The sequence below is a fragment of the Pieris napi genome, chromosome 15, assembly GCF_905475465.1.
Source record: "Pieris napi chromosome 15, ilPieNapi1.2, whole genome shotgun sequence".
In the NCBI taxonomy this organism is placed as follows: domain Eukaryota; kingdom Metazoa; phylum Arthropoda; class Insecta; order Lepidoptera; family Pieridae; genus Pieris; species Pieris napi.
In genome coordinates, this window is record NC_062248.1 from 9,613,550 (window position 1) to 9,638,754 (window position 25,205).

Sequence of the window (25,205 nt, forward strand, 5' to 3'; positions counted from 1 at the left end):
AATACTTCAGTGGGCAGCTGGTTCTACATAGTGGTGATGCGGGGCAAAAACTAACTTTTAAGTTGTGGAATGACTAACGTTCACTACAAGAAGGTTCTTAACTCATATATAATGCATTGTGTTGATCAATATCGCTACTTTTATATTTTATACACGCAACAACTATAAAACAGGTCTATTGCAAAATGCTTGCGAAAAGCCTCGACGTCTGAGAAACTGACCCGACTGCCAATAATCGTATTGGCAGTCCGTCAGTTAATCGTGCAGTCCAAACGTTTTGATATATTGAAATCTTAAATCGTATAAAACCTTCGAATCCATGGATGGGTTGATACTTAACGCCCAAGTTGGTCGGAACTTCAGAATACGATAGACACTCTCTCTTCAGTCGGTAGCTCACGTCTGAGCGTCGTGGTCAGCAAGGAAACATCTGGAGTGGACAATCTGTTTCAGCCGGTTTCTGTTCAGCGCCTCTTTTATAACAGTGTATAGTTTTGAGTAGAGTACAGAGTAGAGTCTTTCACTTGATCAGTCCTCTGGTGAACGGCCACGCAATCTTTTGCCTTTTGTGTTACCTACCATGATCAGGTTCCTTCAAGTTCTCATCGCCTCTGCGCATTGTATGTACGAAATATGATTCGTTGTTGGTATATATAGTAGACAGGCGAGTCCGTACTATTAAAATACAGTCGACCGAAACGGCATTTTTAAACATAAGTTTTGAAGGTTACACGTGTATCATATATTTCTTATTTGCAACTGAATAAATAAAACATTGGTTTATACGGAATAATCAGTGGTCTTAATGTCACGTGGTGTAAGAGTTTGGGCCTCGTGCGAGTGCCCGTGACAAACTTGAAGTCCACACCCAGTTGTTTACCACGGAACCAAGGCCGCATAATCACGTGTTCGCGCCGACATGAATATATTTCTATACCAATATAAATCCCGGACCAGGAAAAGATATTTGAATACTCGCGTCATTCTATATATTTTTAAATTGTATCGCGGAAGTTTTAAATGTATTGTTTATTGCGATTTTTACTCTACTGCAATCATTTTTAGGTGTAATTTAGGTTGATGAGTTGTGTGACGCAATATTTACACCCAAACACCAGCCAGTGATAATGTGACCGGCTCATAATTTGTGTCCACTTAGATGACTAGCAGGATGTTCTGGTCTTTTCAAAGCATTGCTTCAGAAATTGAGACGTTGAGTAGAGAAATAAATGGAACGGTTGTGCAATTCTCGCTGTTTTATTTAGTTTGGCTTCGTCTCATGGCTACAATGTAACGTCGTGATAAATTGCGCAACGATGTTTTTGTTGTGATTATAAATATCAGTGATTATAAGTTTTTTTTTTTAAGGAATGTCATTAGTGTCTCACTTATTATCTGTGAATATAACAGATAAACAAATTCGGATATACTTTGAAGTGTGTTACATTTTTAAAACGTAGTAGGTTCGTTATGTAGATAATGTTATATGATGCATTGTTGAACTGAATAGCAGCTTTAATCCTTATCACTTACAACGCGTCCCTAATACCGTATTCCGAAGTTTGAGAGATCTTTGTGAACGAGGAATGTTGAAATTGCTCTTTCTCAGTCAATCGTTCAGTGGAACGAAGGTCTCAATTCAATAGTCGTGAGTCGTGACTTGCTCTGACAATGGGATTTTTTAATACTTATCTTGCCTCTACGTGCTTGAAAATATTAAGAATACCAAGGCAATCCTCAAGATCAAGTGCATTATCTTAATTGCTTTAAGTGCAGTCAATTTATCTCGTAAATGACTAATGATATACGATTGTCAAAAAGTTCTTAATTATTATTAGTGCATTATTATTTTACTGTCAGTGACTTGAGAATTATATTTCGTGGTTCTGAATCCTTAGTCCTTTTCGACTAAATACATTAATTATATCGATACCTCCTAAGTATACTGAGTCATCTAACAAATTTAGGTATTTTGTTTTTTTTATACAAAAGTACATAATAAACCATGATCTAAATGTTAGTGTTATTTTTTTTTTAAAAGGACCTATAATTACCGAGATAATTTCACGTATACTAAATCAATTTCAACATCAGTTAAAATCGTACATTGTATACTGATCCAAATAACATTGTATCAGTATTCGCGGGGCGTGAGGAGGGACGCATTGATACAAGTATATTATGGCTCAGTATACGATAAATGACGGCGAGGGCGCGAATTTATTTTAATTTTCTCAATAATAAGGTGAATAATACTAATGATACAATTAGCAATATCTCAGGAATCGGTGATATAATGCAAAACAGGGATGAATATGGTAAGTTACATTGATATACTTTATTTATGTTACATATTATAGTGTGATTTTGCCATTTTTGTTTGATAATTGTTACACGTTGCTTAGTACGCCGTATACTGATACAACTATATTTACACCTGTTTACAACGAACAAACTTTATAAAGAAGACACTTGATTTATCTGGCTATAATAATGTACTAATTCAATTTTTGATATATTTGTTTTAATTGTGGTATAATATATTTTTTTATGTGTTATAAATTTTATAACTTGATAATGGCACGTTAAATATAAAAATATGAATTCTTGTGTTTTTAATTGTTGTTTGTTTTAGAGTCTCCATTGCCACCAGATGCAAATTTTATGGAAGAGGAGCTATCAATACTTGATGATATTGATTAGAATGATAGCAAGGAAGTATCGCAGAATATCCCTTCTAATGCTTACATATTATTCGTAGATTATATTCTTTGCTCTTCGCCTTGGGTATCGAATGTTGATAACTGAACTCAAAAAGGAGATCGATCGCCATCAGTCATAGAGAACACTCCAGGTAATTCGCCCATCCAGAATAGCATTATAGAAAATTATTGTGATATTACTCCAGTACCATCGCCGTATAATTCTTTTGACTCATCTCCTGTTAATTTCTGACATTAATGACATCACATACTCATCGTCCAATAACGCCAAAAGCGCATTTCCATTGCGAAAAAAGATAAAGAAAGGCTAAAGGATAAAAAATGTAAGGATAAGGAGAGGAAATATAAGCTTAATAGAGGATTGGAATATGTCAGTAGAAACGGAAGAGTACATGCTACGAGAATTATGAAAACTTCTTGCCCCTCAACTTGTCGGAAAAAATGCAGTGAGAAATTAACAGAATGTTTTGGATTATTGGACCACCGAAGACAATGGGTTTTTTGGCAAGATATGTTGTAAAAGCTGGAAAAAAGAGAAAAAATATTGTCGATAAAAAAAAAGCAGTGAAGGAGATAATATTATTAAGACCACAAAAATATTGGTTTGCAAAACTATGTTCTTGAGAACCCTTTCTATTAGTTTTGATTTTGCTTATACAGATTTAGAAAAGTCCGATAAAGGTAATGGATTTATTAAATCAGATCAGCGTGGTCTTTGGATGAACATATAATCCATCCGATAACGTTCACAGTGTTATAGATCACGTTGAAGCATTTTCTCCTGTAGAGTCACATTACACTCGCCAAAAATAAAGTAAAAATTATCTGGAAGGCTTTTTATCCTTCCCAAAACTGTTCATGAATCGAATGGTTTATGGACTACCGTGAGACAATATCTATATATAGGTTTTATAAACCCAAAAAAGATATTTGTGAACAATGTCACATTTATGAAAATAACAAGCAAGTTCTGCAGGCAGATAAAGAAAAGCATGATGAGCATTTAAAAAAAAAGAGAAAGCTAGAAAGATGAAAACAAAAGATAAAAAATCAGCGTTACAAAATAATGAAATCCTTACATCAGCATCTGATCTTCAAAAGTGTCTTAATGTATGTACCTCACGGAAGCGTGAGTACTTTTTATTATAAACGGAAACATTATTTGTATAATTTCACGATATTAATTCTGGGATCTCGCCAAGGTGATTGCTTTTGATGGTATCAACAGACAGCAAAGAGAGGTGCAATTGAAATTTCCAGCTATCATTTTAAGTTTATAGAAGATACGGGTGGTGAAGGTGTCAATGATTACCTGTTTTAGTCAGACAACTGTGGAGGCCAAAATAGAAATAGGATTTATTTCTTAATGTATATGTTAGGTAGTTTAAAGTGTAGTATAGCTATTAGCCATCGCTTTCTAATAGTGGGTCATTCACAAAGTGAAGGCGACAGTATGCACGCTTTAATTGAAAGACAGACAAAGATAAAAAGCTTTATATGCCTGATCAATGATATACAGCTTTTAGATACATACACAGTTATTGAAGTGTCTCAGGATTTAATAAAGGACTTCAAATCAAACTCAAAACTTATAAACAACTGGACAACTACTAATGATGGATCTATCTATCTAAATAACTCTAATGGAGCAGAAGATAGTGATTCAGACTGATTTTTGATTCGTTCAACCTTTAATATTTTTATTTATTTAATTATTTATTTTTATTAATATTTAAGTTAGAATTTCCTAGATTTTTAGATATTTATATTATTCATATCTATTATTTTTAGTAATATTGTTTAAAGTAAGTTACCATTTTTAGTTTCTATTATTTTTATTGATGTTTGTTACTTTTCAAGAAACTTTAATGATACTACATGCTACAAAAAAGGGTCCTACTTAGTATAAACGAAAAATACATCGTGATTCTTTAAATGTGTTGTTTTGTTAATGAGACTACTTCTTCCTGACCTTTATTAATTTCGTGAGGTATTCGAAATACCTAAAATGAGTAATTAAAAAGCCTCGATTAATTATATTAGTCCAGTATACGTTGAGGTTTTAACTACTAACATAGGTAATTACTTTCCTAGTATAATGAGTCAAGTGATGTAATTTAAACATTTTATTATAAAGTGGGACAAAAAAAATCGAAAATAACCAAAAGTAGTATGATATTAATAAAATGATTATCATATTTCGTAATATTCTCGAGTAAGCCATGGATTTTCATGTACAACGTACATGAATATAACTGGTAGTTAAACCATTTTACTATTGAGTCCCGCCCGTGTATAATGAGTCATGTACATAAAATATCATTTAAAAACAAAATTCAGCAAAATCATGTTATACCAAAGGAAGAGCTTTCAATCTTTATTAAAAAAACATTTAATTTATTCCGAATTAGTTTGATTTCATTAAAATATAAACAATTTGCCTTAAAATGGCTCTCCTGTAAAATTACTAAAATGTCAGTTGACTCAGTATACTTAGGAGGTATCGATATATAATAAGGCCGGCATCGCATTCGCGGGCCCCTCGCATTGTCCATATGACTTAACATCAGATGAACCTTCTGCTATACAAAGTTTTCTAATTATATTTAGTTTTGTATTAGTAACCATACCAACAAACACGTTATATTTTGTCCACGTCGGCTAAGGCTAATCGAAATCATAAACCAGGCCCTCATAATATAGAGTACATTATCTTGTGCCATAATTTCGTATATGCAGTGAAGATTTCGTGATGCGCAAATTGGCAACGTCGGCCATGCAGGTCACTCACCCCTGTCCCCTGCCGCCCGCGCACGTTACGTAACTGTTGCCACACCGACAATGCCAAACTCCTCACTTGTTATTTTCTCCTGGTACCTATGGGCCATCTTGAGCCTTATTACTGTCCGATATAAGAGCATAACGTCACTGTAGACTGATAACCTCGTATGTCAAAAAAGCATTTATTTTTTATTCTTAGACTCTTATGACATTTAACTGGTATAATCTAATGAAGGACATATTTATGTTATTAATAAGTCCTTTTTACCATCCAAAACTATGGACAAAAGCCTTTTTTCGTTCCCTGTAATGTTTGGTTCTTTGGACATACGAGGTTAAAATTCTACAGAAGTTACCAACAGCTATATTTTGCTGATTTAAACTTACATTGCAGATGATGTGATTTCGAAGATACTCAATAGTTTTAATCTCTGTGTTAGTGTGGGACACAAGTTATAGCTACATTATAAATTCTAAATTTGCGTAAAATAAGTGATTGACAATTTATTAAGTAAACAAAAATGTTTGGTGACTACAAGTACCTACTTGTTGTAGATTGGTTTCCGGTTACGTAAATGCTGTCAAAAGGCTTTTAGAATATTCGTTTACCAGTCAATTGTGATTTTAGAAATAACTGGAACGCGTTCTACTTTTATACACAGTAACATAGTGATTATTTATTAGTAATCTTACAGCTAACATACATATTATAAAACAAAACACTTAGACGATATAGAAAGCCAAAATATGGATAAACAATAATATATATGAAACAGATAACATAAGTAAGTACATTAATGGACAAATATATTTAAAAAAAAAAGTGATTGCGTACAAAGTACACATGTCAAAAGTGAAACTTATTTGTAAATTAATTATTGAGTAACTAAGCTGCCTAAATTCCATAATTTAATTTTGTCAGTCTTTCTATATTAATGAATGATACTAAGGCTAATTAAAAACCAGAACTAAAATAAGTTGTTGTTATGTATATAGAAATACTACCATAAATATGGTAACAAATTAATTATTATCATAATTGCTAACTTATGTCCACATTGTCTAAAACAGCAAACTTAGGGTCTTAGGAAAAAAGGTCTTGGTTCTGTGCCCCTATAAAAATACAAAACCAACACAAAAAATCGTAATTTATTCACTTAATAAAATAATAAAGATGTTGATATATATATTAAAAGCACAATCGGTGTTCAAGTATTAATAATTGCACCACAATATTATACAAGCACATCTATATTAAAGAAAAAAAATCGACAGAACGCTGCACATCTTCGTGACGTTCCGTAAAAATTTTACCCTCATGCGCCTAAATAAGTTTAACTTAAAAAAATTAAAGAAATCTGAAATTTTACATTAAACAAACGATAAACGATTTGAAAAATCTAGAGGGTTACTGCTTTAACAAAATCAAAGTCTTTCCGCCTCTTCGAATATGTCACTGTTTTACTATTGGGTACAGAAAAACGTTACGGTTACATGGGATAGGGGGGATCAAGAATCTCCAAAAATTGGGTGACGTAATACTTGAACGCTCCCTAACCTGTAATTTATGTTGTGTAAAAGTGCAAATTATTCCTAAATAAATATAAATTTGTCATCCCTTAATCATAAAGATGAACGTTTTGGCAAGGTATTTGTAAAAACTTTCCAACCGGACCGAAGCCCGCTGAGTCTCGTACATTTGTCACTGTGATTAATCGCTGTAAACTTTCACTGTTATGCTTAAAAGGAAATTTCGTAAAAGCTTTTGATTAAAAGATTTTGTTTTGCATATTACGGGGTAGAAGTTATGAATTCATTATCGCAAACTCTAACATTTATAAAGTAAATTGTTGTCTCCGTAGTTCTAGTATGATGTGACCGGTTCACTGATCTGTCTCTTTCCATTACAGAGTGAAAACGATTTGATAGACAGAGATGCATGAGTACTATAGGTAATACAGTGACTTTCGTAGATTTAAAAATAAATCTGTGGAAAAAGAACTTTTGTGTACCCGACCCGATGTGCTATCTATATCACTAACATTCAGTGTTTTATTATAAAAAACGTGTTTGTACTTATGTACACGCGTTAGAAGTTATACTTCTTTTTTTAAGTCATTTATAGGTAAGTAATTGATAAACTTAAACAAACTAAAACTTGTTAAACTTTGGCGTAATAATTTTCTTCGAGCACTTTAGAGGGACGTTTCCCTCTTCGAAATGCATTTTTCTTGTTCATTTTAATGGTCACTTCCAATCGAAACTAATCATGATATTATTATACACTATGTTTTTTATCACATTGGAACGGGTTTTCTCGTATTGACATCATTATTTTGGTTTAAATAAACACGACTCTCAAAAACACTACCCCATGACAGACAATGCAACTTGTCGATAAAACAAAGCAAGCGCCAACTAGCGGCCCAGACTGTTTAACAGACGTTTGAACAGATATTTAGGGTGTCGGTTTTTTGTGACGGTGTGCGCGCGCATCGTAAAATCTACTCTCATCAAAGGATAACACATTGCCAGTTATGTTAGTTCTTTCCACTTGACAGTTAACAAGAGTTTAGGAGTCATCTAAATGAAGCTAATAGTAGTTGTACGTGAGACGGGCATTGTTAACTAGTGCTTGAATGAACCCTTTTAAGCAAGGGTGTAGGATGTCGGGATGTCTCGCCGCTAACATGTTAAAACACGTTGTATAACTGAACTATAAGCATATGTTTAAACTGAAAATAAGTGCTGAATAACCAATTTTATTTGGATTTAAATGAGGCTATTCTTACTGTAGACACTGTCATAATTGAGAGACTTTATTTATTTGAATTAATATGCATTGAAGTATTTCCGAACCAATTCGACTTAGGGTCCTTCAAGAAAAGAGCGTACCAAATCTTAAAAGGCCGGCAACGCACTGGAGGGTGTCCATAGGCGGCGGTATCACTTACCTTCAGATGAGCCTCCTGCCAGTTTGCTCTCTGTTCTATATAAAAAAAATGTATTGGACTGAAAGTGATTGAACTTTGCGGTCGTCCGTGAAGAATTTATGTAAAATATAACATAAAATGAACCACAGGCAGTATATATCAATCTCTATATTCTCACAAATATATAATAAAACTGACTATCTATGTGAGGCGAGTGATATGTTTTCAAATTTCTAACTTATTTATTAGAAACATAAATGTTTAATTATACAGGTCGTCCCAACACTGGGACATTAAGGGAAAGGTACAGGACAGGTATACATTGTTGCATATAAAAATATATATTCTAAGCTATTGTTGTATATTTAACGCTTCGTAAAAGGCCCGTAGTATATAATATACTGGAATTGAAATTCCGTTCGCTGTATGTAGGTTAATCGTACTTACTATATTAACGAGATCGAACTATAAACATGTATTCGGATAGATACTCGATGTGCTGATACATTAACCTGAATTGTTTACATATAGTGTCTGATAAATGTATTTGCGTTGTCTGAATTAAAAAATATAAATTGAACGCGAGTTTTTGGAAAATAATGTTGTAAACATTGAGTTCTTTGAAAACTTATGGTAGGGATGCATCCGATACCGATACCGATATATCGGCGATACTTTGGGTTTGCCGATATATCGGCATCGGCGATATTTGAATTGCCGATACGAAGACATACTTGCGTAATCGACTTTCTCCCCAAAACAAATGCTTTGTTTTTGGAACACCAATCTTTTTATATTGGATAATGTTAATTTTAATTATTAACAGTTATTTATTTTAATTTAATTATTTCTCTGTTCAAAGTTAGTGACTGTTAATATTTTTTAATAAAAATTAAAAACTTTAACCAAACTCGATATATTTTACCTTAATTTAATTTTAATTCACGAAGCGTTCTATAAGAGTATAGGCATCGGTATAATATCGACCAAAAGGCGTATCGATGCATCCCTAATCTATGGCTTAAGAATTTTCGCCGATTAAAGAATATTTTCTTTGTAACCTACAAACCTAGAAACCTCTACTTTATACCTGTTTATATCAATTCTTAAGAGGCCGGCAGCGCTTTTGCAAGCCTTCTGGTGGCAGTGTGAGTGTCCATGGGAGTATCACTTAACATCAGGTGAGCCTCCTGCACGTTTGCATCCTGTAACATTTAAAAAAAAAGATTAAATATTCGTTCAATTTACTGGAGTTTCTTTGAATCGTTATAATAGAACTTGGAACAATAAAATAGTACAATAATTGAACCGGATGTAGACTATAGGACTATGTGGGCGGCAGACGTCCAAGTTGGAGGTTCTATACTGGATAATTATCGCTACACAAAACAAAGGTTAATACAATTACTAGTAATCCTACTTACGCATTTAAGACATTATATATACGCATTTAATAAAATCATTAATTGCAACAGCTACAACATTTCCAAATTTTTGATAAGAAATAGCACAATTGTAAAGTATAGTAATGAATGATAATTAATGAAACAATCGCAAGTGTTTGTGGAATTATTTTAATTTGAATTCACCTTGTTTAAAGACATTTAATAGAATTGGTAAATACTCGGTTAATTTATTCATTTCACACACACGAACGCACACGTTGTCTATAATTCATACCATACACAAGTATATATAGTAATACAAGTTGTATTTATTACTATATAATTTTAGTTTTTATATGATATAAAATAAACAATGTTGAATTTGGATATACAGTGCTAATTCTTTATAACGTCTTTCGTTACAACGAAGATCTCTCTATAACGTAAAACTGAGTTAAATTTATTTGGTTTAACCCAATACCCATACATTAATTCTTCCCTCCCTATAACGAATAAAATTCTCGGTCCCTGGAAATACGTTATATAATAAGTATAGTAGGTACTAAGAGTACGGATTGGAGTATTGATATCTCACTATTGTGGAAGTGTTATTAAATAGATATGTCATGATAAAGCTTCAGCACAATAATATTATACAACATAAGTATATAATAAGCAATGTTGGCCTAGTGGCTTCAGCGTGCGTCTCCATGAGGTCGAAGGTCCCCGGCTGTTCACTAATGTACTTTCTGAAAGAAATCGGCGTGTCTCAGACACAGGAGGCTGATCACCCACTTGCCTATTAGATTGACACATGATCACGAAACAGATGTAGAAATCTGAGGCCCAGACCTATCAAAATATAATTACATAGTTAGGTAACATATGTATATGTGACCCAAAAATATGTGATTAACAGAGTAACTTATTGATATTAAAAATTCAATATTTATTATTCTTATCTGGCCATATAGTACACAGTGTGAATTACTTGAATGTTTATGTAATACATATTTGCGATTTGTCATGTGACTTTGGTGGACCAACTGGCGCTGGTGTTTACCAGTTTTCCCGTTATAAGTCACATGTTTACAAGTCATGGGTGATTTTCCAGGCAGATTAATAAATTAAGTTTCCTCTGGGATTAAATAATTCAGTACTAGGGTTTGTTTAAATCTCGTCAGAAATATATATTTTTATTAGATTTTTATAGTATTCCTATTTACAGTAATCATATTGACTATTGTGCTGTTTTGCATTTTGTAATGTTTGTTCTAATGTTATTGATGTGTACATGTGTGTCGGCCATACCGCTCGCATGAACAATGGACAAACATGACAAGGGCCACCAGGAAAAAGAAAGCGAGGTCGCTCTCTTGCACGGTCGGCTGACGAGCCAAGGCAGGTTGGTGCAGAGGATTGGGAGAAAAATGCTCAAAACAGAGAGAGATGGAGCCAATTAGTGGAGGCCTATACTCAATAAGAGGTTCTTGAAAAACAAACTATTTTAAGAGTGTGTATATTTTTAAAAGTTTCATGGAATGAATGAGGCTTAATTATTATTATTATTACATGTGTGTACATATTCAATAATGTTTTATATAATAAATATAATATTAGAATATGAAACACATGTGCAAGTTGGCCATAAAAACAAATGATCAAACCTACTTGAGTGTAACAAACAAAAGTATATATATATATGCTGTTAAAAATAATGCATCATTGGTCTTATCATATATAAATATATAATCTTAGAAGGATTTTCTTGTTATTCGTTATCGGATTCCGCTGTCAAAAAACATACAAATCATTTACATAGCAATCATTTGTATTCACTATTGACACTCCATTGTGTTGTTTGTCTTCAGGTGAAAGCAACAAATGCGTGGGTAAATCGACGAAATTCTACGTTTTAAATTTAGTTCATGTATACAGTATTGAGGAGTGTAAAATAATATGTCCAATGGTCATTAGATAGTTATTAAAATGAATAGAAATAGAAACGAGTTGTGTTACGTAAATTGTACTCGTTATTTAATTGTAAAAAGCACATTTGTCCTTGTTCGTTAATCAAGTGAATGAATTGGTTTTAAGCAATTGGAATTTGAGCAGTGTTGGCTTAGTGGCTTTAGCGTGCGATTCTCATCTCTGAGACAACAACAACAAATTCTCATCCCTGAGACAACAACAACAAATTTTCATCCTTGAGACAATAACAACAAATTCTCAGTTCGATCCCGCATTTAACACTCGCTCGTACGGTGACACTAAAGTCTGTGTGTTAGGCACATGAGGCATCACCTACTTGCCTATTAAAAAACAGTAGATCACGAAATATACGGAAATCTGAATCTAATTTTTTAGATGTGTTCAGATAGTGACATCACGATTAAAGGTACCTACCCAAAATTATAAAGTGAAGTAAGGTGTAATTAATTGGATTATAGAACAATGACACCCGTATGTTTAGTGTTATTGTTGCTAAGTTAATTTCTATTCAGTTTACAAAGTGGCTGATGACGCACGAGGTCGACGCGGCTGCATTGAAGAGTGCATTGCACCCTAGAGTTTAAATGTTTGCCTAGTTGAGTCCATAGATAACGATATTAGATATTTAATATTTGTTTTTTTTTAATGTTTCTAAACGCTTTGTCGTCAGTTAAAAGAAGAAAGTGTTGGAAAAGGAAACTTTCTTCCTAACAGTAGAAATTTTTAGAGTAAGCTTAGAAGTGTTCAGTTTGAAATGTTACTTATTTCAGTTTAAATCACATTCTATTCCACATTCTGATTCGTATCTTAATCACAATGACGTCTCGAGCGCTTTCAAATATGTCAAACTTCAAACAATGTTTTGACAGCTGTCGAAACTAGAGTTGAATCTAGAAACTTTATTTAAATAAGTAAAGGTAATGTAAATACTAATAACATTTACTGTCTTCTATAGAGAAATTTGTCTATGTATTGTCAGCGGTATTAAAACGTAAGTTTTTCAGAATATCCAAAGCGTAACTTACTACCGCTTGCTATTTCCTCTCGAAATTTCTTTTCATCGCCCTCGCAGGGGTGAAGTAATGGCAGAGGAACTTCCTGCCAAGTGAACAATGTTACCCTTAGCGAATCCCCTTTAAAATGTCTTCGTATTTACAAAACCCTCCGGGATATTGCATTGTGCATTGCAGTTAAATGGTTTTACAAAATTTTGGAATTTTCTTTTGGCGAGGGTAGACGAAAAATATGCATTTTAATTGATACGTGTCGGTAACGTACGGTTTTGTAAGTATTATATCATTACTATAAGGCAATATTTAGTATTAGTTTGGATAGGACGCTATTCATGTATAGGGGTCGTTCAAGTATTACGTACGCACCATAAGCGTGAGAGGGGTCTTTGATTTTATTTTTTGGTCATTACGTCAACAGTAATTATTTACTTTTTTTACACATATTACTCACATTATCTATGCTTGAAAACGAAATGTATGTAGTGTTTATTTAACTAAATTTGAAATTCATATAAAACGCGTTTTGATTGAGTATTTGAGTATTTTTCACACTTAGAAATCAATATTCCTTTGGTTTTTATATTTTATTTATTTTATAAGTGCTTGTCACATTAAATCTTGTATTTTATTTTTCTTATGTTATCAGTGTGCCGAGCGCAAGCGCAGTCAATAAAATAGTCATTGTACCTGATTATATGTATTATATGAACAGTACCTCTCCGATAATGCGAAATATTCATACAACATAGCAGTCTTGTTTTCACAACTACTGTTTGTTACGTTCTGTGGTTTCAAAACGATTCCATTACAGTCATGTGCGACAACGTGAGGTGACTGAATTAATTAACATATAACAAGCGATTTTGATCTCTATATACACAGGTTATGGTCGAATGTGGTTTGATGATGGATAGTTTGCTATCAGAGCATCGTAGGCATTGATTACTTTACTTTAGGTACATATTGAGTGGTTCATATACGGTAGGTGATATCTTCATAGATTATCCTTACACGAACAGATTTTGGATTACGTTGTCTGGAGGTGTAAGGTTACCTTATGTTATAATTGCCGCCGCCCTTGGCGCTAAAATGTTATCAATTTTGTATTATGGTGATCGATGATTTTGCCAAATCGACTCTGTGTCCTTCAAGAAAAGAGCGTACCAATTCTTAAAATACCGACAACGCACTTGCGAGCCCTCTGGCGTTGAGTGTCCATGGACGGTATCACTTAACCTCAGATGAGCCTCCGGACGGTTTGCTATTTAAAAAAACTTATTTGTCTATTCCGTGGCCTCCGTCACACTATGTATAAAGTAGTTCATAAATAATGTAGCACTATATTTACCAAAGGAAAATTGATCTTACTGCGTCTTACATTGATAGGACATCCGACCGCATTGCGCGCGCGCATGATTACGTTTTCCTTTAATGGCCTATCTGCGTCCTTAGGCGCGTTCCATTTACGTGACACAGAAAAAGGTTAAATTTATTGTGGTTAGTAAATTAACGAGACCTCGGATGTCCAGTTTAATAACTTGCTATGAACATACATACACAAAATCGTTCTAGATTTTAACAATCATAAAAATTATTTTTAAATGTATCTCACAATCTCTACAATACAACGAAAACTTTTCATTTCTATTATTATAAACAGTTGTTAGATGACCCGGTGAACTTCGTATCACATTCATATATGTATTTGTGTCAAAAATTAAAAAAAAAATTTAAAACAGACAAGATTTCAGACCTCATACATATGAAACACAAATTTCTGAAGGCATCTATGACAACAAAACAGTGACAATTTTTTCGTTCTTAACATACAAAAGATATCAAATATTTCCCATCTTGAAACTATGTCAATAGTATTATATTTCTGTACATGCAACGTAGTGTTAATAAATTTATTAAATGGCAACAATTGCAAGAACCTCTTAAATTTGATTGACACTTGTTTGTGTTTTGGTAAAATATACACCCGTTTGCACTGGGCTCGTTATAAGGTAAATATAAGTATAACAAGACACTAGAAAACAAGTATGACGCACGTACTGTCAGCAAAATAGTCATGCGACAGAATAATTATACTACGAGTAGTTTTTGCAAGATTACTCCAATTAAAATTGATGTAACTCGACTAGAGTCAATTGATAATTCATCACATAATATTACTAATTAGACAATGACAATATTCTTATACTAATTTTAAATTGTAATGTGTAAATTTACTATGTACTACTAAATGTTAAGAGCAATTTTTGCACGCTGGTTCTTGTTTCTGTAGTCGCAAAGGAATGGAACTCCTTTCCCCTTCCATCTTCCCTAGACAGTGTAATATGAGTTCATTTAAGCGGCAGGGAAATAGGCATCACCTGGGCAGGTTGTACCCTCCAATAGGCCACAAATCACCTAACTTCAGGTGGGATTGGAGTCAAACTTATGTCCAGTTTTTTTTATTTTATTTTATTTATTGTGTAAGATTTAAAGCTTATAACTAACTTACTTACTAGATATAATGTTCTTTTTACGCCATTAAGAAATTCTTTACATATAATTACGTACATAGTTAATAATTGAATCGATTGGTAAAAATAAAATACATCTATCTAAATCTATCAAAGAAATAAGTTAACTATTTATTCGACTAAGGAACTCAGATGTCATAACTCTTCTTGCCGACACCACCCACACTTGAGGCGATCAGGTCAATAACAACAGTTAAATTCTGTCCAGAATTATCCTAAAATTAATCTCTTTGTAAACTATATATATGCTGATGGTACATAATATGTTTACGTCCGTCTGAGTAGCCAGTACAATAATATCGATTTTTCTCATGTTTCAGGTAAACAATTTGTGTAAACAGCGGCTTGAAACAACGAGGTCAGTAAACAAGACTCAAACCTATAAAAATATTTGTTTTTTTTTATGAACGAATTGCTAAGTGTTCAAGAGATTTCTATAGTATTCAAGAGTAAGTAATTGTTATATTGAGTAGATTTTATATAAGGCTCGAAGGGAGGTACCCGCGAGGTACTGCGTTCTTCGGTGTAATAACGGATTTTTCTATGTGCTAAATAGAATAATCATAATACGCGTATGATTCCTAATACGAAAGATGTTCCTTCTTCGCTCGTAAGTTGAGGGAATACATAGTGAAGAAGCCCGACTATTTAAGATCCAAACAATTAACATGTTAGGAGGAGGTAGGAGGTAGTATATGTGGACTCATTTTCCGGACATAGACGGTCATTTGGTCCGTTGTGCGTATAGTCCTGGTTAATTAAGATAGCCTAGCTCCTTCTAGGAGCTCGGAAAATTTCTAGGCACTTCGCAAGCTTTATGGAGCGACCTCACTACTCTGAGGATTTCTCTTAATTGGGAAGCCACAGCCACGCATTCCAGGATAACGTAGAAATAGAATAAATCTAATATATAAAATTCTCGTGTCACAATGTTCGTTCCCATACTCCTCCGAAACGGCTCGACCGATTGTTATGAAATTTTTTATGCATTGTCGGTAAGTCTGAGAATCGACTATCTATCTTTCAAGCCCATAAGTGATAATATTTTTGTATTTTTTAGACAACATTTTTTGTTTTTATTTTTGTATGATATTGCATACAAAAATACATACAACCCTCAATTTTCATCTACCCTCTTCGATCAACCCGTATTTTTTATTTGTTAGTTAAGAACTTATACCTTCAACCTAAAAAGTTTTCATTCCGGAAAACCGAACAGTCTCTGGGGTAGCGTAGCAGAATGTTCCATGTTGATAGGTATGTACTAAAAAGGTAGGCTAGGCATTAAGGAGAAACGAAGTTCGCGGGGGCAGCTAGTTATATATAAAAACACTTTCAAGATAAACCATCAACATAATCCTAGAAATATGACCACCTATTGCTTCATTAGGGGGTTGTGACAGTATTCAAATACCATCTCTAGCACAAACTTTGTTTGTATCGTGTAATTGTAATTTTTGGGAAAAAAATTCTTACATGATATAGTAGTCTTTTGCCTCTAGAACAAATTACTTCGAAATTCTACTTGAAAAATAACAGAGTGAAATAAAGAATTGTTTTGCAACGGCCAAAAGAATTCGTCAGCCGTGAAAATGAATTCGCGGAAGGTAAGTAGCAATCAGGAAATTTATTAATTGAAAACGTGTTCGCTCAACCTCATAATATCCTGCTTAGTAAATAATTTATATAGGTCATTTGTTGGCAATTTATTGTAGTCTTTATACAAGTATGAGCAGTGTTGGCCTAGTGGCTTCAGCGTGCGACTCTCATACCTGAGGTCGTAGGTTCGATCCCCGGCTGTGCACCAATGGACTTTCTATGTGCGCATTTAACATTCGCTCGAACGGTGAAGGAAAACATTTATTTATTTATTTATAAAAGCTTGCCAACGCTTGGCACACTAATACATTGACAGAAGAAAAATAAAATACAGTTTTCAATGTGTAAAGCACTTACAGGCAAACATAGCATACAAGAAGTAATAAAATTAATTAATCAAAACAATAATATAATTTAAACAAACATTAAACGAAAATCGCTCTCAAAGTCTGAGGTGAGCAACTATGGATGTCCAGATCCAGCTCGTTTAACAGAATGCTCAATCTGGACATCGGTGAATTTCGGCCAAAACGCGTTCTCCGGAAAGGAGCGAGGAAAGCGACGTGTCTTAGACCCAAAAATGCCGACGGCGTGGGTCACAGGATGTTGATCACCTACTTGCCTATTAGATCTAAAAATGATCATGAAACAGATTTAGAAATGTGAGGCCAAGACCTAAAGAGGTTGTAGCGCCACTGACTTATTTATTTTTTATACAAGTATAACCATTGCTACAAACCAGTAGGTGACCTCAAATATCTGTATGTCTCATTAATTATTTTTCATTCATTACGTTTGTTGTTTCACAACTGAGCGCTTTTGAGGGCACTTTTTGTCAGTCTGCAACTGTAGTATTTCCGAATCAATTCGACTTAGAATCGTTCAAGATAAGAGCGTAGCAATTCCTTAAAAGGACGGCATCGCACATGTGAGCCTTCAGGCAGTGTGACTGCCCATGGGCGGCGGTAACATAAATATTTTTTTTTGTAAGTAGGATCTTGCAATGTTTTCCTATCATAGAACGAGCAGTGTTAATTGCGCATACAACTTTAGGGATAATTCAAATTAATCTTAATTAAAAGATTGTGTTAATACGCATTTAATAAAATATATTGAAATTTTTTTAAAAGGAGTTATAAAGTTTGCCTTGTTTGTGACTTGTGTCGGTCATGTTGAAATGTTAACCACTTGTTTGCCTTTTTAATTTATCTATAAATATATTTTTTAAGGTTGTTGTTGTGGACAGTGGACTTGTAATGGTCTGATTAAAAATTCTATAATAATGAAAACAATTATCGTTTTTTGTCTTAAAATAAAAAATAAATAAAAATAGTCTCGTTATTCTTTGATATTAATTCAATCTACCACACTTCCAGACTCAGACTAAACATAGTCTGTCTCACTCTAACGCGTACCGGCTGTACCGGCCGCGCTTACGCTACGTCAACGATCTTGTCAGAGAGATGTGAATACGAAGTATGCTTTCTGTCCCATTCTAACGCACCTGCGCTATGTCACGATGACCGATCACGCCAGACCGATGTGAGACGCAGTATGCGTTCTGTCCCGCTCTAACGCGTATTGCCGCACCTATATTACATTATCATTTATCATGTGTTATCAGGTTTATTTTCGTTACGGAATTTATTGATTCGGTCGCCGCGATAAAATCTATGGAATAGCTTATCAACTACAATTTACAAACGGGTGCTTACCTACATTAGCCATATTGCCAGGAGAGAACCGAATAGTCTCAACAAGCTGGTTATGCGGGCTGGTTAGGGCGGAGTGACGGAAGGAGATCGCGGTTGATCCCGTCGGTCTGACCAAATACAGACACGTATGGGCAATTAACATCCCTAATGCCCTGATACAAGCAGAGGATAGAGTGGTGTGGAGGCAGTATCAGTTAGGGCAAGACAGGTACGACCTTCAGTAATGAAGACTACGAAAAAGAAGATTCATATAATATTTTGGATATTGACCAAAGTTGTTAGTTCTTTGCGTAGAGATGTGGGGTCACTCTACAACTTCTATCGAATTTACCATAGAGAGTGTTCAGAGGAGTTGTTTGAACTGAGCGTTTTTCAAGGCAGTTTTTGCCGCGCACCACCACTATGTAGAACCAGCTGTCCACTGAAGTATTTCCGAACCAATTCGACTTAGGGTCCCTCAAGAAAAGAGCGTACCAATACTTAAAAGGCCGGCAACGCACTCGCGAGTCTTCTGGAATTGAAAGTGTCCATAGTGTCTTCTGTATCACTATATCAGACGAGCCTCCTGCTCGTTTGTTCTATATTAAAAAAATGTTAAATAGTACTTGGTTTTATTCAGTGCTAGTTTAATAAAGTAGGTTTTAGCACTAAATCTAGGTATGAATAGCTCATTAGCGTCTGTGAATAGGTGTATAATGGTATTTGTTTCACAATGCTCTTTGTACGTGTGGGAATTGGCAAATACCACTCATTTTTAAGAACAAAAAGATTCTAGACAAAGACACTTACCTAGATCTAAGACTTGGTCATACTATATAGCCTATATGCATTTTTGTTGGTCATAAATTAAAAAAACGTGTGTGTACTTTGTACACGCGTTAGAAGTTATACTTCTTTGGCGTAACAAGAAAGAAATTTTATCGTTCGCCTTATTACGTTTGTAGAAAAAACGACACTAACAAAAGAAAAATAAATAAAATGTTGACTATAGCTAACTTCAGGGTGTCGGTTTTTAGTGACGGTGTGCGCGCGCATCATAAAAGTTTACTCTCATAATTTTTCCCTAACGCGCCAAAAGAAGTATAACTTCAATAAGTACCCAAAACCGACGAGCATGCATGGTGAATGTCATAAAAGTGGATGAAGCGAGAGAGGCATAACCCCATGGAAGGATGTACTCATAGCCTGTTCGGGAAAAGGGCGTGATGATATAAATAAAACAATAATTAAATTATGCCTCCTCGTGCATCTCACGGGCTATGCCGCTTTTCGTTTGTTTGTGATTGGTAAACAGCATCTCTAGTCTAGTCACGTGATCTGTTTGAAACGTTTTCAATTCTGTTTTTATTAAGTTTGACTCAACTAAGATCGGTAGTGAAGAAACACTTATATGGTTTATACTTTAACAAAATGTTTTATTTTATTTATTTATTTATTTGCTTAATGGTATTCCTACAGCTACTTACAAGTACTATACAATATTTAAAAAATTACACTATACACAAGAGCCAAAAATGGAATACACATTTAAACATACACAAAACACAGTTACACCTACACAGTTGTTACTAATAAATATATACAATAACGAATTCGATATCGATATAATAAGTATTTCATTAAAAAAAAAACAAATCTAAAAATATTATATTTCGAATTTGAAAAGTTTTCTATCACCAACATAATTTTATTCACTTTAAATGTTTAGGGTGCTATTTAGTGGTATTATTTAAAATTACACCCGGTATATTTTGATTCTTGACCGTGTAAGTTATCTTCCCGCAGCGCAGTGAATATTTTTTTATTCGATACGGCCATAGCAACGAAGCAGTTATTGACCTCTGACGACTATTACAGTTTAAACATCACCCACGCTTAGATGTCTTGGTAAATTGGAGATTAGACGCTGTTGCTAGATTTTTCTTGTCAATTCCTTTGTTTAGGTAAATGACCTTAGGGAATATCTTTACTAATATAAGGGGATTTATGTTTGTAAATAATGACTCCAACTTCTGGACCGATTTAAAAATTTATTTCATAAAACATTACATAGGAATATGGAATAGGACAAAGCCTATGCCACTATTTAAGAAAAATGTAGACATGCAAAGTCGGGACAGGTCGATAGTACATTATTGCTTTATCTGACTTACTAAACAATTTTATAAGAGTTTCGGCTCAATTTGAAAAGTGATAATATGGGCGATTTGCATTTAATACCTATTTAGGGCTTAGAATTCGTTAATAAGTATGTCCAAATTAAGTATAAACCTATTCCTATTTATGTATAATAAAAAAAAAGGGTTACATCAAAAAGTAACAGATTTAATTCTTACGTTATTTTAATAATAATTAAGCCTTCATTTCATCATATTCATCCATCTTTACAAAAGCTACTCACACTTAAAATACAATACGTATACAAAAATTGTTTTATTTTTTCCAAAAAGCCAGTCTATTAGAGTATAGGCCTCCTCCAACTGGATCCATCTCTCTCTATCCCTTGAGCGAAGCGAAGAGAAAAATTACCTTCCAGTAATAAAAAACGAAATCTATGAATGATGAAATATACTATAGTATATTTCATCAATATTTGAAATTAAATTATTTAAAACGCAATAATCTTGCGCAAAATAGAAACAAATTTTTCCACTCCAACGAATGGCTGACAAGAAAATAGCCGCGCACGTGTTTCGCTGGTTCAATGAAAGTGGGGGGGTTGGTGACGTCACACCCGGGGCCACCCCGGCCGAAAATAGATGCCCGGGTCTCGCTCGATGGGGGGTGACGCCGGTTTCCAAGACGCTTTGATTATTGACTGGGACTTTCGACTCGCTTGGGACTCGCTTTGAAAACGAATTGTAATTATTTTAATGGCATTTTGATTCTAAATTATTAGATTAAACGTCTCAATGTTTAATGAATAAAATAACAATTGTTTTAGTTCAGATGTGAAATTAAATAATAATAAATTATTTGATTTCGCTTTCATGCGATTTGTTTAGATGTCCTGTAAGTACCAGTTCTACTTCTAATGGTTTAGATAAGTATTTCCCAAGCTTTTTTTTGTTCACCTTAGTCTTTCTAAAATTCATATGTAACATACATATTTTTTAACCCGACACACGCCATCGACTTTTTTGGGTCTAAGGCATGCCGGTTTCCTCACGATTGTTTCCTTCACCGTACGAGCGAGAGTTAAATGCGCTCATAGAAATAAATTTATATTATCTATATACATATATATAATGAAAATGGTCTTCGTTTGAGGCTCAATCACGCCTAAACCACTGATCGTATCGACATGAAACTACCACCATTCGATGCGAATTTTTTCCTAGATGGTTTATTATTTTATTGCTGTTTTACTTTTATGAAAATTTATCCATACGGACTTCACCGCGGAAACATTCGGGGAGGCTTCCTAGAACCTCTAAACGTCAACATCTGTTAAAAACTCGATTTTCGAAATATTTCAATTTTCTTAGCGGGAAGTTAAAAAGAAGAATAATAAATTATGAAAAAAAAAAATAAAATAATGAAACATAAAATTTATTTTAATTCGTCCAGCAAAGCGGGCGCGAAACGGCTAGTATTATATATATTAAATAGTTGATAGTAATGTTAAATTACAGCAGGCGAATGTGTAACATATTTTTTTTTAAATATTTATTTAAAAAGGATGTGTAAGTCGCGCTTATAAGTGATATTACTTGTTTATATAATGACATTCTATAAAAACAACATAACATGTGTTATTATTACCTTATCTTCACGGCCGTCAGTCAAGTTAAGAGAATAAAAATATTTAAATGTCAATTTAATAAAGGTGTAAATTATAATAAAAAGTAACTAAAATAAGGAGTGAATGTTTCTTGATATTGAGCACGAATAATGTCTGACTAAAAGTGGAAAAATTTTGAAGGCTGTGAAAGCTGTTGTCTTTATTGTATTGTCGTTTTTGTAGCGGGCTCAATCGATTTAAATGTAGGCGTACCATAAAGAAAATTGGATCTTGATTTTAATTAATTGTCATTTGTCGTAGATCATAGAAGTAAGTTTTCATTAATTAACTAAAAGGTTCTATCGATTCTATAGAAAGTTGGTGATCAGCCTTCTGTGCCTGATCACGTCGTTTATTCTTGAGTCTTATAAGTCATGTAAGTTAGGTAAATTAGGCACTATTATGTCACTGAACTCCTCTTAAACGGCTGGACCGATTTGAATCTTTTTTTTTGTATGCGTTTGGATGGCGCCCTGGATAGTTGGATTCTCAAATCAGACCGGCACTGCAGTCGCTATGTAGGTTATTTATATATACTGCTTGAAATATGATAAATGAAAACGTCTGTCGGGTCCGCTAGTTGCTTATAATAATATGAAACTCAATACAAAAAAAAAAATCAAGACGTATAAGAATGCCAGACTACCCACAAAAAACACCAGTGGCTGTTCTTGGCCTCAGATATGTATTTTTTCTTATAAGCAATAGGTGATCAGACTTCTGTGCCTTAGATATGCCTTTAATTTTTGGGTCTCAGCCAAGAAGCCGGTTTCCTCACAATGTTTTAAAAGTACCAGCGAGTGTTAAATACGCACATACAAAGATAATGCACTGCTGCGATTCAAACTAAAAATAACTTAATTCATATAGGTAAACAAGTACACTTATGAACGACAGAAAATAAATTAAATTGTCAATTTACATTTACTAACAGTTTGCAAGCAAAGGCCTAGAGCGGGCAAGAAGAACTGACAATAAACTATCCGCCACTCTTTTTAATCGCTAAGTTTTGAGTCATACAAGGTGCAAATCAATCCCAAGGGTTAGGGATCATTTAAATATTCGTTGAATTTATAAAAAGCTTTATTGATGAATTTACGTTTGAGAGTTTTGAATTTATTCAGTGATAATTCTCTAATTTCGCTTGGGAATTGGTTGTAAAAACGAATACAATTTCCATATAAGGAGTGGTTTATCTTCTGAAGCCCGGATGGTAGTACGCTTAAATTAGTTCTGTTTCGAGTATTATACAGGTGAAAGTCACCATTTGTTTTAAAATCGTTTATATTTTTTGTACAAGAATATATTGACCAGATATTGGCATAATATTTAATTCCTTAAACTTATTCCGTACCGACTCCCTATGGAAAACACAACAAATACCCCGAACAGCCTTCCGCAGCACAAATATGGATTGACTGAAAAAACGAATTTTGTTTCGCATGCTGCACTAAGCCAACTCTGAGACTGCTACTACAGTCATTTAAAAAACACAAGAGCACTAATTAAAAGCGCGCAACAAACTCGCATTACAGAGAAAATCCGTTTTCAATTCTGAGCTTCATTAACGCGTCTCGGCGTTCCAAAAACCATTTAAATAAATGATCCTTGAAATAATGAGTCGCTTTTCACTTTTTTTCATAATTCTGTAGATGCGAATGATGGAAAGATTGTTTTTGTTCCGTTTTAAATGATTATTTTTCGATGAATAATGATCGGTTTTCGTAGCCCGCGAAGAGATGAAGCTTTTGTTACTTTAATGTTCATAATTAATAACTCGTAATGCATAAATGCAATTTTCCTTCGCCTAGTATTAAACCTTGATTTGTCGAGAATCCTCCAGTCCTCCACCAGTTTTGGGCTTCATGTTGCAGTGACTTCTCTGAAAGTTTTAGCCAGGACTTAGGGTCTCCTTTCACGGACCAAGGGTTGGTTTCGGGAAAGCTTTTTAAATAGTCCCATCTCCTGCATTCAGATATCTTTTATTGCCCACAGTAGTCTATCTAGTCATATGATTTTCAAAATACGCTATGGGTTTAAGTATTTTTAATAACAAAAATAGTGGGCGATTTTCAAATGTTGCCTTCCTTTCGTAAATTAATACGTAAATGATTTTTTAATTTTATGTATAATAATGCAGTAAGTGACAATTTTGTATCCAAATGAGTGTAGGTAGGATAGTAAGTGTTAGAGAAAGTCCTGAGAATTTCCTGACCCAATAGGTAATATAGTTAAAAACTTTCCATTGCTCGTAAAACACTTTCTACTTATACATTTTACCGTTGTATTTTTACATGCATTATCGGATTCTATTACACATTCAAATTCATGTAATATTAGAGTATTGTTGGCTTTCTCTCTTCGCACAAGTTGTGTACAGTTGGAATATGGTTATAAGGAGTATTAATACATCCATTATAATATCCGTAACGCAAAATTATCTGCATCATGAGCACACTCCATACACACCTTCATGTACATACCCTCACTTTTACAACATCACACAACACAACCAAATTAAGTATTACTTAGTTAACTACATTCAATAATTTAAATATTGCTTTTTCCATTTTAAATGTTTGAACCTTTTTGTAAATTGAACCATTTAGCGCTGTCATATCGACCCTTGACATTTGTCCTTATAACATAATGTGAGTACCTTCGGGACTTTATTGCTTTTACATAGAATTCAAAATTTCTTTATTCAATAAAAAGTTACATTGTTTTATTGGAGACCCTGAACTAAGTC

At 33.8% G+C, this 25,205-nt stretch overlaps 1 protein-coding gene and 1 long non-coding RNA gene across 4 annotated transcripts in view; both read left to right on the forward strand.

Moving 5' to 3' along the window:
• Positions 1–25,205, forward strand: part of LOC125056602 (homeodomain-interacting protein kinase 2) — a 130,266-nt gene that overhangs the window by 9,798 nt on the left and 95,263 nt on the right. The gene's annotated exons all lie outside the window — the stretch shown is intronic.
• LOC125056603 lies at positions 1,924–4,659 on the forward strand. Its single transcript, XR_007118079.1, has 2 exons — positions 1,924–2,318; positions 2,636–4,659. It is a non-coding gene; the product is annotated as an uncharacterized LOC125056603 (long non-coding RNA).